Source organism: Dermacentor andersoni, chromosome 6 (genome assembly GCF_023375885.2).
Source record: "Dermacentor andersoni chromosome 6, qqDerAnde1_hic_scaffold, whole genome shotgun sequence".
Taxonomy (NCBI): domain Eukaryota; kingdom Metazoa; phylum Arthropoda; class Arachnida; order Ixodida; family Ixodidae; genus Dermacentor; species Dermacentor andersoni.
In genome coordinates this window covers 47,846,431-47,863,532 of record NC_092819.1, presented here as the reverse complement: position 1 = coordinate 47,863,532, position 17,102 = coordinate 47,846,431, and the positions used below count along the sequence as shown (strand labels likewise).

General features: G+C 46.0%; 1 protein-coding gene across 1 annotated transcript in view; it reads right to left on the bottom strand.

Moving 5' to 3' along the window:
• Nucleotides 1–14,634, bottom strand: part of LOC126522043 (uncharacterized) — a 197,534-nt gene extending 182,900 nt beyond the window's left edge. Inside the window, exon 1 of the mRNA XM_050170823.3 lies at nucleotides 13,994–14,634. The gene's annotated coding sequence lies outside the window, so the exon portion shown is untranslated. The remainder of the gene's footprint in view (nucleotides 1–13,993) is intronic.
• Between the last annotated feature and the right edge of the window lie 2,468 nt (nucleotides 14,635–17,102).

Below are 17,102 nucleotides of genomic sequence, written 5' to 3'. Positions count from 1 at the left end.
CGTCGAAAAGGTGCATGGAAAAAGCTTTTATATAACCAATGCCCTGTTAATTGAGCTGATTATACATATATAGCTACTACATTTACGGGAACAGTCTCAAAAGCTAAGGACGAATATGATTCAAAGCATTACACATATCCTTCGAAGTCTTGTAATAAAATAGCCGTGTTTAATTTCCTTAGATCCCTAAATTTACACCAGCGCCCGTGAATATTGACTCTATCGTTCTATCACCAAAATAATTTTCAGAGTCCCTTGAGGAATGAGTAAAGACAAGGCGCAAACGAACAGGACTGAAGAAGGACACAAACGACAGGACCGGCGCCTCTTGCTTGGTCTAGTTGTTTCATGCTTCAATGAACCAACTAGCTCGTTTGTCACAAGAAGGACACAATCAGTCGTTTGTGTCCTTCTTCAGTCCTGGTCGTTTGCGCCTTGCCTTTACTCATTCAAGCATAAACCAACTAGCCCAAGCAAGAGTTTCACTTGAATAAATTGCTCTAGGACTTGCGCGACGTTTCACGCATAAATTGCCGCTAGGGCTATCGAAACCGCCCACTGGAGGCAACTTTGTCGAGGTAACAGCTACAGAGTTCGCGGGCATGATTAGATTATTACCGGCGTCAGTCCCAGGTCCAGATGGCATCACAACAGGAATGTTAAAAGTTTTGGTTGATTATGCTCTTCGGAACCTACTAAATATAGTAAATTTTTCTCTCAAAATTTCCTGGGTTTTAAGAGAGTGGAGCTTAGCTAAAATTATTCCACTGTTGAAGAAAAAAGCAGCTGGACTTGACCTAGACAACATAAGATCAACTTCTCTTGCTTCCAATGTCGTCAGATAACTAGAAATGGTTGTTCATGGCCGTATAACAAATTTTATGCAGGATAGTATACTTCTCGGTCCTTGTCAGATTGTATTTCGTTCCGGGCACTCCATGTGATGCGTCCATGTAGATCTTGAGAGCCGCATTAAACTTGCTCGCCGCAAACGAGAGTACCAGCTTTGGTGACGCTAGATCTAGGAGCAGCATATGACTCTGTAGAATATCGTATTCTACTCAATGAACCTCAGTCTACAAATTTCCCGAAGTATATATGACCGCTTGGATATATGAGTTTATGACAGAGAGAGAGAGGTTTATTATTATCAACGTGGTATTTCGCCGTCAAAACACAAGCAGAGAAGAGGTATGCCACACGGTGCCGTTCTCTGCCCTACATTGTTTAAATCTTTGCTAAGCACAATTCATTTGTCTCCGGAAGTACACGGTTATATTTATGCGGACGATATATCATTTTTTACATCCGCAACTAATGTAAACTCACTACACGAGTCGTTGCATAATTACTTAGGAATGCTTGAGACATAACTGTAATATAGCTTATGCATGCCGTTAATTGCTAGCAAACGTGCGGTACTAGTCTTTCCATTAACTGCACAGGCGCATACATCCCTACAATACCACCAGGAAATCATTCTTCAAGCTATATCAGTGAAGTACCTTGGTGTTGTTTGCGATCGCAAGCTAACCTGGCGCAGTCACATCGAACGTATTACAACAAAGGCAGAACGTGCTGTAGCTATGCTCCATTAGCTCAGCCACCGTCGCTCTGGACTACGCAAGGATACCGTACTTATGGTATATCGGATGCATGTGCGGCCCATATTAGAATTCAGCTGCGTATTATTTTCTGGTGGTCCCGCCTACAAAATTAAACCGCTCACACTTTTAGAAAGGGAAGCTCTACGCTTATGTCTCGGGCTACTTGGATATGTTGCCAACTATGTTTTATATCAGGAAGCTCATATAGCCACCTCAGATTGCATATTTCGCATATGCCGGCATTTTAAAAGATTTATGGCTTTTTAAAGAGACGTACGCGATGTGTATTTATCACTGAACCGTCTGAGTTTTTCGAAGTATCGGGGTCTAGATTACACAGCCCTCTGATAATATTTGTGCAAGCACCGTCACAACAATTGAATGTGTCCATACGTCAAGTTCGCCATTCGAATGATGCCTTGCCAGACCTCAAAATTGAGTTCCAGGACATACTTCCAAATCGTGCTAAACTAATACATAGCAGACATTTAATTAATATCTTACAAGACCACCTACACCAACTAGCCACTGACATGATAATAGCTACTCACGCTTCTATGGGCAATGAGAAGGAAGGAGTGAGGACCTTCTCTGAACCTCTTCAGTGGTCTTACTCTCTTCGCCTTCCCAACTTCACACCCATACTTCAGGCAGAATTATAAGCGATTGTATTAGCATTACGAAAGCTTCCCGAAAATGACCCATTAGCTGTTACTGTGACTGACTCGCTGTCTGTATGCCCAGAACTTATTGCGTCTTCAAATTCAAGAATTCTGCGAACATTTTATTCGATGGTACCTCCGTACTTGCGGCAAGTATACTTGCTTTGGTTACAAGGACACCGTGGGTTGCACTTGAACGAAATGGCTGATTCACTCGCACGAGCATCCCTCAATGGCCCTGTCATATCTGTTTTGCAGACATCAGCTTATGCCACGCGGCTAGGTACAGAGATTTCTCTATTTAGCAAAATTCTGCAATATCCATGCTAACATAATCTTCTGAATTCCACCGTATTTGTTTCCCATAGAATAATAATTGGTATCCTCTAACGCGATTGGAAGCTTCCTTTACAAAATTGAGATATAGTATACCGCCTCCAAATTTCTGCTTACACAGGTCTGGTCTCGCTGGGTCCCCTCTATGTTATTTTTGCAATGCGCCTGAATCTACTGGACATTTGTTTCTCTCGTTCCGCCATTTCTAATGCAAATAACGCTCTTAGAAAACTCATTTCGACAACTTGTGCTACTGCTAACCTCGCCAACCATTCCTTCTTTTGGGGCGACTTCACAAGGATCCAACCACAGGGGTGCATTTCTAGCACTTTACAATTTTATTAGACAGTTGTTTTATTAGACAGACAAAAACCTTGCTGAATTTCTAAAATTATCAATTATTTCTATTATTTCACTTCTTTATGCTACAATTATTTTATCACGGAATTCGTAACAACATACATACATTTTAAATTTCTAAATCACATTTATTCGCTCCCACGCTCTACCATTCAAATTTAGTTTTGTTTTATTTCTAAGCATACTAGAAACCTCCTGCTTCTTGGCCAGTCCCGCCATAGTGTGTACGCGCCAGTGTTTGGCAACAAGACAAGACAAAGAAAGCTGAACGAGAAACACGCCGGGCTGTCACTGTCTGTCCGTTTGTCGTCCCCATTTCTTGCTCTGCTCTTAACCTTAAATTTCACCCAGCTCCAGCTCTCTGCTCTTCTCGAGAAATGCACGCTGCGTCCGGCTGGCCCAACATACTGGTTGAGTTTATATCTAACTAACCAAAATTTCTCTGACAGTTGCTTCTAACAGCCGTGTCCTTACACTTGTCTAACCAACCGCAGCTACTGTAGTTGCGTAGTTTGTGAAATCAAGCGTTAGGCCAAAAAAAAAAAAAAAAAAAAAAAAAACTAATGTTATTAATCACCGGTTTCTGTTTTATGCGAAGGAAAGAAAGAGAGAGAGAGAGATAGAGACACCTGACAATCGCGCGCAAGATAAAGTTTTGCCAGCCGTACCGGAAGTCCGAACCGAGTGAGTCGTAAAGCAGGCGTTGTCACCGAAGACACCCCACCCCTTTCACTCCCATTTGCTCTCGGCGCATGAACGCTGTGCTAAGTTCGCCACGTGTTCGATTCCCGCTACCGTGGAGCGTGTAATTAGGGCACAGACGCGAAGGCGTTACGGTGGGCTGGGTGCTCACCAAGCAGTCCGCTCCGCGCGACGAAAAGCAATTACGGGCGATCAAGGTGACCGTATAAATCGGAATGGGAACCAAGCGAGCGCGACGCCGGGCTTATCATACACGCGCGGTGCGGCAAGCGGTAGCAAAAGACAGGGGAGCCACGTCTTTACAAATGGCACCGAGCGGGCGCGCTAGAGAGAAACGATACAGCCTCGGCCGCCTTCTTCATTGGTATGATCGGTTTGAATGCATACGGACGTCGTTAATCTCTGTCAGCTCTCACAAAGTGAAAGGCACGCAACGTCCGAAGCTGACAGCGCGGCAAAAGGCTGGATGGTATACGAGTGCACGAGAATAAAGAGACCGGGAGTGAGATTTATGAAGCGGAATTACGCTCGTCACCTACGCTCGCAGGTAAAGTACGTGGTGTGAAACTCATTCGCCCAGTACACAACGTTGTCTCGAGAAGCCTATCTAGCCCGCGCCGGCATTAACATAACTCTGTCGTCGTAATCGCTTTCTGCGCGGCTGGCACCATACACTGCGGACAGGTAGAGCTATGCACGATGGCAGATACGGAGTGCGTGAACAAGTGTTTCTGACTCGCGTGGCTCGAAGCCCAGGATTTGAAAATGTATACTGGTTCCACTTGGTTGGGAGAGCCTGTCTTGCGCACGGTGGCAGACGTTTGAATGCGGATTTAAAAGGTCACTAATGCATGGAGTGTTAATTTAACCCTTCGCTGCAGAATCTCGCATACTCAGCAACATTGAAATAAAACGGCAAGAAAAAACAAATCCTTTCGAATCTGAGTTACATGTCGAAGTTTGGAACCTATACCTTTGTTTTAGAACAAGGAACAATTGAGTCATCTTGTTTTCCACTAACAAACCAGCACACGTACTGAACTGGGCCCTTTGGAAGACAAAAGCGATGTGAGTTTTGAGCGAGGCAAGTTTTGTGGAATTTCAGTAGTTATTGCTCGAAACGCGGATCCCGGCTTTGCTCAACAGCAAGATCAATTTGTGTGCTCTTGAATCACACAGTGCTTTATTCCTCATTATCATTCGTAAGTATACAACTTCTACGTAAATAACATTTCCTACTGCTCTTCTAGAAATTTACACATATGTCGATGTTGGAGCAAATATGTGGCGTACGTATTGTTTTTTTTTTTTTTTACGACAGAAATTTTCTGCAACCTGAAAACAATGTTTGCACCACAGTTCGATGATTCTTACGGTGGCCTACGTCATCAGGAATAGTAATATTCATCAATAAGAAGTTGCGCAGTATGAAGGGTTAAGCTGTATTAGTAAATCACGCTTCTGCAATAGCAAAACGACCGCTCCTACAGCGCGAAAGAAGGGCTTTGTGCACCAGAAAAGAATGAAAGTATAGGGTGGCGACGTCGCCTTGAAGTTCTGACACTAGCTCCACCCTCTGTGTGCGTTTCGTGAGGTCTTAAATTTTGACAGCCTCTGCTCAGGTCTAGTTAATTGTTAAGTGTTAAAGAGAGACAACATTGACATGCTAAAGCAACTGAACACTCAGCGTGGCCAAGGTTCGGGATATTTTCCTTCGACAAAAACGTCCCAAACGCGAGAAAGCGCTTGGGAATCCGTGACGTAACAGTGAGGCCTACTAGCGCTCAGGCTGCAGCGCGAAGTTCGATTACAGTGCTTTTTTTTTTCGTTTTTAGCTGTTAATAATCGATATTGTTTCGTCAAATGACCGACAATATTCAAGGATGCTCGATTATCTGAAATTTCGAATTCGATGCTAGAATTTCCGTGTTCGAAATTGTCGAATATTCGTCCCCTTGTAATACTATACAGGGGAGCAGAAGTTTTTGCAGTTTAAGAGAAAGATTGATGCAGGCGAAGACGTCGTTCTGCTGGAAAAAAACTCGACTGCAGTGCAGACACACCCGTTCCTGAGCAGCCACATGGGGGACATCACCTACCCACAATAGTTTCCAGTCTCTTATAAGCATATATGTCTCACCTTAGGCAGCCTATGATTTGGCTGTCTCGATTTAGGCATACAAATCTATCATTCCACCGGTGTCCCCATTTTGCATTCATTTAAAACGACGTTTTAACATTACGCGTTGAGCCTTCTACGAGCACTACTCTCTATTACGTGCATCTGCTGTTGTGCTGTTCATTTGTTTCACTACTGTCCCCGTCACGGCTCACCAGATGCGACTGTCTAAATCTCCGTTGTTTCTCGTTTACAAGCTTATAATTTGAGCTGAAATACAGCTGTTTACGGCATGCGATTTATCTAAAAAAATAAAAAAGACGTAAGTAAGCCTCATTTTTTAGCCAAGCAATCTTCACGGAACCTTTATATTTCGTTTTGTTTAGAAATGGGAAATATTCGGTATTCGACTTCATATTCGCAGGTCGTTTTTTCTTCTCCAACATTCGTATTCGACTTGATTCGAAAATTTTGCTTTTAGAACACTCCATATAACAAGGCTTTGAAAGAATGCCGCACCAGCCTAAGCTGATCTAACGTCGGTCTTTACGCCTTATGAAGCGACGAAGCAGAGGCGGTTTCACACGAAACCTTTTCTTTCGCGTCCAACTGGCGTCAAACAGTATGCAACGGCTGTACGTGCTGCCCAGGTACGCGCAGAGAGTGAGGGTATACGAGAACCCACGATCGATGAGCTATTTCCGAAACTCGCGAGCTATCGTATAGTCCTCGACGGGAAACGTGCTTCATTTATTCGTGATTCGATAACGCCTATCCTGTCGGGTCGGATTGCGATCCGCGTAAATGAACGAAGAACGCTTTCGCCGAACTGTGCCGCATTATCTATACTATGCTCGCCTGTATACTATACCCGGGCTTTCTTCGAAACTCCGTGCGAGTCATTATGTCGCCCGGAGCGGGACGCGTCGGCATCGTTTTACCGCGTTCCGCGTAGCTGTCTCGGCGGATCTCTCTCTATAAAGGTTTCTCCCTCTCCCTCCCTCTCTCTTTCTCCTCTCTCTCTCTCTCTCTCGGCGGATCGAGCCGCAGACGCGGCGCGAGGGGGAGCGACATCCCGCACCGCCGATGCTGTCGCAGCCAACGCTGCGGGGCCGCGTTTAAATTTTCATACCGAATGCGCAGGGCGTCGCTTAAAACTCGTGAAAGAAGTATGGTATCCCTCTTCGCACCGGGGTAGAATTTATGTTTGCCATCACCTCGATCGTTCTGCAGGTCCCTTGGTTTCCCCATTTTTCACCTTTTCCATTAATTTTCTCTAAGCGATCTTCGCTCCATTTTCGTGCGAGCTTTAATTAGTTATTTACGTGCTGAACGTGTATCTATGTTCGAGCATCGTCTGTCGTTGCGTGGATGAAACGCGTTCTTTTCGTTGCCTTTCTGAAAGGAATGCTTTTTACCAAACTTTATATTGAAAAGGCCAACTTTAACATATTCAGAATAATGGCTGAATTATTCGTGCAATTTCTACGGTCAAGGCGTAAAAGTCGCTACGCGACTATCGCGCTTATACGTGCGAGGAATACTGGTGCTCATAAGCACTTATGTTCAGTTCGAGAAGCATTGCTTGGAGCGATAGTTGCTGTCCCATGGCCCGAGCTACCTTGAGATTACAGCGATAGGCTCTGAAATGGCTTTAATGACATTCTTTAATGACCTTCTTTAATGACCTTCTTTATTGAAAGTGACATTGTATGTCTCTTTAACACTTAGTATGACCTTGTGTGCTCATTTATTTATTTTGCATTATTCCCTTGAATTAGTTGTTTGATTTGAGCTCAATTACCAAAGGGCAGAATGTGATGTTTGGTCGGTGTTTTTTTTTCTATATTAACCGTTTAAGCACGTTTACGAATTGTACTTTATTGCCAGAATGTTTCTTTCATATCACCCCATGTTATCATTATTTAATAACTGGATAATTTATCGGTTGTGGAGAAGCTGCCAACACAATTGTTTCCGACATTTACAGTTTCATCCAAATAAATATCGCTGGCTCACTCACGCAGCACTCGTTGCCAACATTGGGATGGCAACGGCTGGAACTTAGCTTCTTCCTCGTCACAACGCTACCGACGACAGTGCATACTCCTGCAGAACAGTAACAGGTTTATTAACTTCATCGGGCTATACGAGAAAAGTGGTCAAACGGCCGCGAAAGATCACTTAGCACCTCAGAAGGCATAAAGGTGCCAAAGCTCTTACCTTCGTCGACACTGAATGAGCGAAGACTATACGTAACTACTTCCTCATCTCTAATTACACCTTGATAGTTTAATCATTTCTGACGACTCGGCGATGCCTCCAGCCACATCCCCTTCCTGCCGTTAGGTGACGGCAGACGCGAGGATGATCAAGGCTCTTTTGTCTACGCCGTAAACGCCTGCCTTCAAACAACCCTGAGGGCCCGCGCAACGTTAATAATGACACCAGTCATCGCTCCTCGAACCAAACCTTCCCGCTCAGGCCGAACGGTGCCGCATACAGACGCGCTTTCCCAACGAGGTGCTAACATACACGTCTCTACATCCCCCCCCCCCCCCCCCCCCCCCCGCTGTCCTGCCTCGTCGAAATTGCACACAGAAAGAGAGAAAAGAGTCAAACGAGGGATTATTAACGTCGAGGAAATGAATATAAGGGATGGAGACGTTGATGCACTTTTTCCTGCGTTTATCCCCTCTTGTGTAGCCTCTGCCCCAACCCCCTAGACGGATCACGTGGGTCGGCTCATCCATAAACTGCTGGACGGATTAAGGTCAGAGGATGCGTGTTGCCAACCGGCGTTGCGTGCATAGCGGTGACCGCGAGCTGATGCTGCGGCTGTCTGTGCTAAAGCAGGCAAACAAACAAGCAAGCAAGCAAGCAAGCAAGCGTGTTCGTGTGTGTGTGTGTGCGTGCGTGTGTGTGTCTAAGCACGTATACGTGCAAGGAATGCTTAAACACGGCACGTTCCTCGCGCCGCTGCTTACAGCGCACGAAGACGGATCGCCTTTGCGTCGGCCTTGCTTTTTTTCTTGACGCAACCACGGGGTGCGTCAGCAAGCTTTCCGCCGTCGGGTCACTTGCCGCTTTGCGACGAGGCGGCGTTCCGCGTCTCTCTGAGAACGCATAATGCATTGAGTGAGGGAGTAACCGTGCGACAGGCGTTCGTCCAGAACGCCCTTCCGACCTCGACCGCTGGATTCATGGACCTTTCTACCGGTCCCATATTAAAATTGCTGCACGAAACGAATCTGTTTGTTTATACTTGTGATGAACATGCGTGGCTGAATTATGCCTAACGGCGGGCTCCCGAATAAGAATAAGTAGACAGATCAACCTTAATTACGTGTTAAAGAGAGATGCGGAGCCAGGCTAGAATGCTAAATTACACCTGTCAAATTGCAATGGGAAAGGTTTTTTTTAAATTTTTTATTGTGAGCAGAAGCTCGGGAGAGGGGGGGGGGGCGGTTGAAAAGACGGACAAAAAGGAAAACAGATGGTGGCGCCGCAACCGTGAGATTCCTGCACTAGTTTCCCATGCCATTACAGCATGTGGAAACTTGTGGATGACTGGGTTATTATTGGTTAATAGATGTTATTATGTTACACTCAAGAAGTAGTAAAAGAAAAAGCTAGGCGATCTATCTCTTGTTCGCTGAAATATACAAAGAATTCCACACAGAATTCTTAATAAGTTATCTGCCGGTTTAAACTACTTGTTTGTTTGTTTGTTTCGCTGTGATGGTCTGAGAACTGAGGGTATAAAGGCCCTTGTTCGCTCTCAATACCATATCGGATTAGGTGTTTGCTGGAACACCTTGATGCCACTCGCGATGACAAGGTCGGACGGTCAGCGTGCTTGAACCGCTGTGCCTGGTTTAGGAATTTCCAAGACTAAGCACGCACTGTCACGTGCTTAAGGCCGGTATTAATGCGCTAGCATTAAGAATGCCAAAGTGAAAAAGAAAGGTGCATTTGTGTGAAGTGTGGGAAGCCGGTCACGTATTAGAGGTGGATATGTGTGCGTTTATAGAGTGCAACTGACTGTAGTCTGCTCTGAACCACCGTCAGTTGCCTCGGTATCCTTGAAGAGACAGAACGTGTGTCGAGTGAGCTCCTTGACAACACTTCGCAATGCGGTCTACGCCGTTTAACTCGTGGATCCAGAACCTCAGACGTGTGACGTAATTCTAACGCATCTCTCTCGCAATTTGCCTCTAAATCGCCACTGAATTATTTTTACGCGTTTCTTTATGAGGATGAAGCCACTATAACGGTGCTTCTTAAGGACACGTCTTTTTTGCAATGTTCATTGTGACAAGGATAGCTCCAATACCATTACGTAACTGTACATAATAAGGGGCGCTGGTACGCTTTCCTAATCATAACGAGAATAAACAAAAATGACCAACCCTTCTCCTACCGGAAAATGGGAGTAAGCGAAGCTTGTCCTGCATGCGCCTGACCTTCGTCACGGTTAAGTAACCCACAGGTAATGGTGGCGGATTGCTTCGGCCTCTCGCTCGCTCAGCTCGGGATCTTCTTCTCGTTGCTGTCGAATTGCCTGGGCCCCGGCGGCTCTGACGGCTGGATCGGCGCAACCGACGGCAAGCGCTTTCACAGTCGAGTTCTCACCGCCGCTCGTCGAAGGCTGCCGCTTCCTCGAGGGAACGCACGGCGCGTGGCCGTCCCATCCGTTTTCCGAGAATGAACTGAACGGAAGCGAAAGGGGGCGGCGCAGCGCGTGCGAAACCCTTTCTTGCCCTTTCGCTTCCCGGCGGAAGCGCAAAGGCTCTGACTGGTTGCGCGCGTGGCGTGGGCGCGCGCCTATGCAGCTGGAATCCTTGCTAATGACTCACGCTCCGGCGCCGGCGCAGCTGTCAACTCATCAAACCGCCCTTACCCGTAGCTGCTCAGCTCTGGGTGCATCTGGGTTTTTTTTTTTTTTGCGTGACCACAATGCCACCGAAACTTGTGAGCCAATACAAGCTTCGCTTGAAAATGATCGCTTAGATGTGACTGGTCGTTATAGGCTCACGCGGTGAGCGTGACGACACGAGGGGAAAGCATACAGCGCGTTACCACTATCGGCGCCACACGTAACCGCGCAGCTGGTGCCAAAGCTCGAGACGTGCAAGACGGGCTTTATCTTGTTTCCGGAAATAAATTTTAGTGCCGTCTCTGAGAAAAAGCACGCGCGATGGGGTCGCAATAGAGCTTTCTTTGAGAGATCTCTATGCGCACGAGTTATTTGAGCGGAAAGGCTTCAAAGCCATTCCCACGAGAAAACCTATATAGGCAGCAGCTGCTGCAGATTGCGACATCAACGGGCGCTTTCTATTTTATTTGTTACTAAAGAAGGCCAGCGCAGTGCTTAAAATATGTGTTTGTTCCATCTGTTCAATACGGCTCACGCTATACAATGGGACTTCCGTCTTTTGACAAATAGGAAGCCACGTTGCCGCCTAGAAGGCCGGTGTTTGCTTTATTGGCAAAAGCTCAAGAGGTCCTTGAAGGAGCGTGGTTCTAGTAGCCACCGCTCTTGAAATATAGAAAAAAAAAAAAACATTTGCGCACGTGTCGTGTGCTGCCTTACGCTTAATGCAGCCGCTCTACGACAAGACATTGTTTCCTCTTATTCACTCTCATCCGACTTGATGGAATGTTTGCTACGCTCTTAACTAAATTAAATTATTGGGTTGTACGTGCCGAAACCACGGTATGGTTAAGAGGCACGTCGTAGTGTGGCACTCCGGAGTAATTTCAACAACCTGGGGCTTCTCTAACGCGCACCCAATGCTCGGTATGCGCTTCCCGGAAGCGCGTTCGTCTCACAACCCGAATTGCGATTCCTACCCACACCGAAATGTACCAAAGTTTCTTTTCGGGGCCACTGACTTACTTCGGTTACAGGAACCTCCCTGAGAAATGTGACGTCAATCCTAACACTTTTTTTTCCTGTTTTTACTGTTTGTGGCGTCGGCCATTTTTCGTCACGGCGCAGTTTCGCTAAGGGCACCGCCAAAATAGGCATCTAAGGCTTTCGCTTTAGTAATTAATGAAAGTGACTTATGGTAGTATGCGCGCCTAAAGACACTCTAAAAAGAAACATAAGTTGGAAAAATATTAATCAAATATTTACCAACAATGCGATAAAGCCACTCCCACCGCGAGAGCAGGCTTGGTAAGCCAAGGAATGCGCGAAAACAAAGGACGGGTGGCGACGCCGCCGTGAAGTTCCCGCGCCAGCTCGCCGTGACGTCACAGATTTCGACGGCGTCCGCTCGAGATTAGTTGATTTTTTAATGAGTAAATATAAATTACATTGTATTCAAAAGAAATCAACTGTGGAACTTAGCAAGTTTTGAGAACTCTTACTGAGCAGCAGCGGTCCAAGTATGAAGAAGAGAAATTGAAAGCATGGTCATCTTTTCTTCCAATTATCAATCTCTTACGACGAAATAACAAAAATAGAGTTCCATGGAAATATCATTCTAAGCTGACTTAGTGTCCATAGCTCTTTATAGTGACCTTTATGTCAGTCACGTGATGATGCGTCATCTACTGCGCATGTTGGTAAGCTGCAGAATACATGCTCTGTTCAATTCAGTTTATTGAACATATTGAACACGATGTTACGGGATGTTCGCCTTATATTTTGCGTATCGTATTTTCCACGCCTGTTATCGGTACAAGCCTCTCCTTCGATGTTCCTTAATCATAAATGTGATGGTCTTCGGTCTTTGTTTTATCTAAATATACGAAAGCCGGTGTTCGTGCTTGCTGTAGGGTGAATGGTCGAAAATTGTTTATGAATGTCGTATCCGAAGGAACCCATCCATACAGCTCAATTACCTCGGCCATTTCAATGCAGTGACCCGTTTTGCATATATTTGCATATACCAGCAATGTACAAGCAATGTACAAGCAGTGTACGTGCAGTGTAAAAGTTTACCAGTGGCTATACAGTAAGCAGTGGACAAGCGCTTCGGTCAAGACAAGCGTCCTAGAGGACTTTATTTGCACTGACAGCAACACGCTTCTCTCATATTTTTAATATTCTATATTTGCTCCTTTTTCTGTTTTCTGAAATTCAATAAACGGCATAGAGGTGTGGAGATATCCAGCATATAAGTACCACTGCCAAGCATGTGCATATAACGCAGCAGTCTTTCACAGTGGCTGGCAATGCATGTAGCGATCGAACAATACGATCTACGCCCGGCCACAAGATATTACGGATAACTAAATCTGAGAAAAAGCTGCATATCTCCCCAACCTCACAACGCAGCTTGGCATTTGAATTTCGGGCCTCGATTAGAATGTGCTAACAGCATTGTCGTGTACAGTTTTACTGGCTACTGCTACAGGCTGCTCGGGATTTTAGTGCCGTTCCACGCAGTGCACATCAGGTCACCCCGTAAACGCTGTTGGCGCATTCCACGTTAACAATGGCGTCTTTCTTGCTGCAGCCAAGTTTAGCACCTCCCACTGTTCCTGGGGCAGAATTCAAGGCGCCTGAACTGGTTTAGCCGACTAACGTACACATCGTATCAACTTTTGGTCTCTTTTTGTCTCTATTATGATATGCCTTCCCGCATCCTAATGAGCTTGCTCATCTATATGCAAATGCAACCGAGCCTATACGAACGCGGTCTAATAGCTGTTATCAGCTAATGGAGAAATGGGTGAACTAGCTCGCTATATATACTTTCTCTCCCGTACTGATTCTGCGAATTAGTGCCCTAAACAGAAAATAACGCTTAGTAAATCTTACCATGGGTCGTGTTTTCCGTCTTTTCTCGCTTCCAAAGAAACTTATGAATTTTAAATCGCCAACTGCACAGTGTCACGCGAAATCATATTTATATGGAGCACATATCACTGGTTATATAGCGTACAGTGCAGTCGCATATTCGGAACTTCCGGCCAGTGACAAAAAAGGGCGCACCTACTCTTGACATCATGGCGGCGTTGTTGGTGAATGAAACGTTACATTTTTTTTTTCCTTATTCACGCGTTAGAGCTTGCTGCAGACCTTAGCGCGTTACTTCAAATGAACCAAGTGTGACCATGCTGTCCGCAACAAAACGGCGCCTACATGTCTACAGAACATGCCTACAAAACGGTGGTGTTAATTTCGGTTGGCTCTAAACGATCCCCGTAATCACTTCTACTAGAGGACTGATTTTATCTAGCACTCTTACCTATGTTCCATGGAAGCGTCGATCCGATGAGCAGTGTCGTGTCGAAGATCGGCTCCGTGTGTTCCAGTCGCAACGTTGAACGTAGAGCAATGCACCTTAATCTAGCTGTTCCTGAGGAGTCGAATAACCATGGGCAGCGAGTTTCTTTTGATCTCTGTACCGCGTCAAACATTTCGCGCACGTTTAGCCATTTAGCGATTCTTGACCCGGCTATAAGAATGAAATGAAACAAACGAAAAATCCCACCGCGTAACAACTAACCGAGGGTCCAAATCACCATCGTGCTTGGTTCTTGCGCCGCTCGACCTCAGGCTCCGGCTGCCGATCAGAGAGCTTCGTCTGAAGACGACGCGCGTGTTCGGGAGACTTCCGGCGACGTCTGTTAGCGAGTCAAAGGAAGAGCGTTAAAGGAGGAAGATAACTAACCAAGGATAGCAGCCATGTCCCGTCGTTGCCCCCCCAAGCGCGTCCTTCTATCTCTTTTCCCGCGCGCCTGCCAACGTAAACACCGTTCGTGCGCTGCCTCCACTTATTGGCCCGAAAACGCGACGCCAAGGTGGCGGCGAGCCGAAGGTGTCCCGCCGGCTGGCAACTCGCGCCCGGCACGACTCCAGCGAGCGAGCGCCACCGTGGCAGCGCTGCTGCGTTGTCGGCTTCGCTGCACAGCGCCAACGCTGTGCGGCGGTGCTGCATAGGCGAGGCCGGTCAGTGGGGGCCTCGTGAGGAAATGGTGGAGGGGGAGGGCATCAGCGGCTGTGGCGCCCGCTCTTCGACGTGTGTTTTTCTTTTTTCTTTCCTCCTCGCTTCGTTTTCTCAGCCTGATATTTGGTACTCTCCCTTTCGCGGAGCGAGCCCGCTTATCGACCCGGCTAACGCCATCTCCAGGCCACTGGCTTCCCTAAAAAGCTTCCCTAAACGGAGAGCTGGGAAAGGAAAGAGGGATGACAAGGAAAGGAGGATGCTGGTTCGTTCCGGTTTAGCTCTCCTATCTCGCTTTTTACGAGAAACTTTTCGTTTTGTGTCTATGCCTGCGTGCGTTTTCACTTTTCGTTGTGTACTCACTGCATCCGTGCTTTAACAACACAGAAAGCACGGGGTGGAGACGTGGTAGTGCATAATTTCTTGCTATACTTTCTTTAATGTGTGTGCTGGCTTCTTTAATACTTTCCTGTTTTTTTATTTGCTTCCCTGAGATCCCAGCGTTCCTTCTTTTAAGCTTAAGCAAGTAAAATGACCTGGCATGCTGCTCTGAACAACAAGAACAGGAGAACGAGGAAAAATGGAGTAAGAATCTTTTTCGGAAGTGGGACACCGATAAACAGCCTAGAACAGCGACTTTTTGGTGAAAGCAAAGCCAAAGAAAAACTTGATTCTCGGCGGACCCGCATTGCTTAATGGCTTAACATTTGTCTCATCAGAGCAATTCACTTTTACTTATAATCACTCGTCGTTAGAATGTAAGCTATATTTATTTTCTTGCCTTACATCAAGTATGTCTCAAGTGAATTAAGGTTGATTTAGCGCCTAATTGCCTGCTCCATGTTTTTACCTTCGGGGTTTATGGCACTGCTTAGTCAAGCAAATCTAATAGATGGAGCTGCATGAAAAAAACTTCACGCAGAAACTCCTCTGGGCGTTGTTTAAGTATGCGTAAGCAATATGCCACTTGCTCATCCCCACGCAACCCGGTGTCATTATCAATGTTATGAAACTTGATCCGACCAGTATGAACGACAGCGCTGCGGCGAAGTCAACTGCTGGGAACAGTGCCGCAAGGTGCATTGATGACGCAAGCAGACTACTGCAGGGGGCGACGCCAGGTGCGCTGATAACGTTCCCATCGTTAAAAGCCGTTATCGCTCCTTAGCGCCTTATCCATCCGCGTGGAACCATTATCAGCCGTGACCAACCATTCTCCGTGGGTGGCTGCATATGACGTGGCCGCGCGGGCTCTATCTTTAGAGCGATCTGCGATGGGGTCAGAGTGCACCGAGAGCTGATAGCTTCGTGTGCGGTGTGTTTGTCGCCGCTTAGTTCGCGTTGAAGCGAGAGGCATCATGAAGGTGAATTCGCTCGCTGTTGTGGGCCCCATATTGAAATCAATCGTCTTACGTGACGGACGGACGGATTGACGGACTTGTTTCCTCGTTTGGTAGGCATAGAAATTCTTGAGCATTTAAAACAACGTCTAACAATGTGAATATATCAGCTGTACTGCTTGAACATGCACCCACTGGTGAACATACGCGCTGCCACTTGGAACGTGCGCCTTCAAATCAGGTGATGGCAATTATCAGCTGTTAGAAATGTGCAATATTCATCTAATTTCCTCGAAATGTTCCGCTCCCACACCTAAGAAAACAAAACGAGGAAAAAGGTATGCACTGCGGTACAGATATTAACATAGTAAGTAGTAGCGAGCTGTCTCAACATTACGATGACTGTCAGGTGAGTGGGGGCGCGAAGCTCTTCAAGTGCATATCTCCACTTCTTTTTTAAGACTTTGTCTTCTGCAAAGTTTTGTGGACGGAGGAAAGTTTGATTTCATTTGATTTGGTTAAATGCTAGGCGTAAGGTAATTAATAACCCCGGTGTTAAGTGGGTTAGTCAGTCTACGCTATATGATTACGTCAGAGAGCCTGATACCTTATATTTAGTTAAGGGGTTTTGTAATAAACACCTTAACCAACCAATCATGGGCAGTAATGTGATTAGTGCTCACCTGATGATGTGTGCTTCTGAAACCATTATGTCACTGCACATATATCTATTCTAGAACATCACGGTTTTATCTATGATGCACTAGTTGTCCGTGGAAGCGTGATCGGTTTCGGTACAGATAAAAGCGGCTTCGTCAGAGCCTTACCTCTGGCGCTTCTTGTTTTTGTTTTTTGTTAATCATAACGATGCGGTTACCCCGCAGAGAATGTCCGGGAACGCCCAATGATGTGCTTGTGTACATTTAACTGCAACTATCAAATTTGAATCTTACGTTTGAAACTGTGAAATTCGAATCTCAAGTCTGAAAATGTGAAATTTGGATCTAAACTTCGAACTATGAATCCTTTTTTCATGTTCATTTTGTTTGAGCAACTTGCTTTGAGGGACA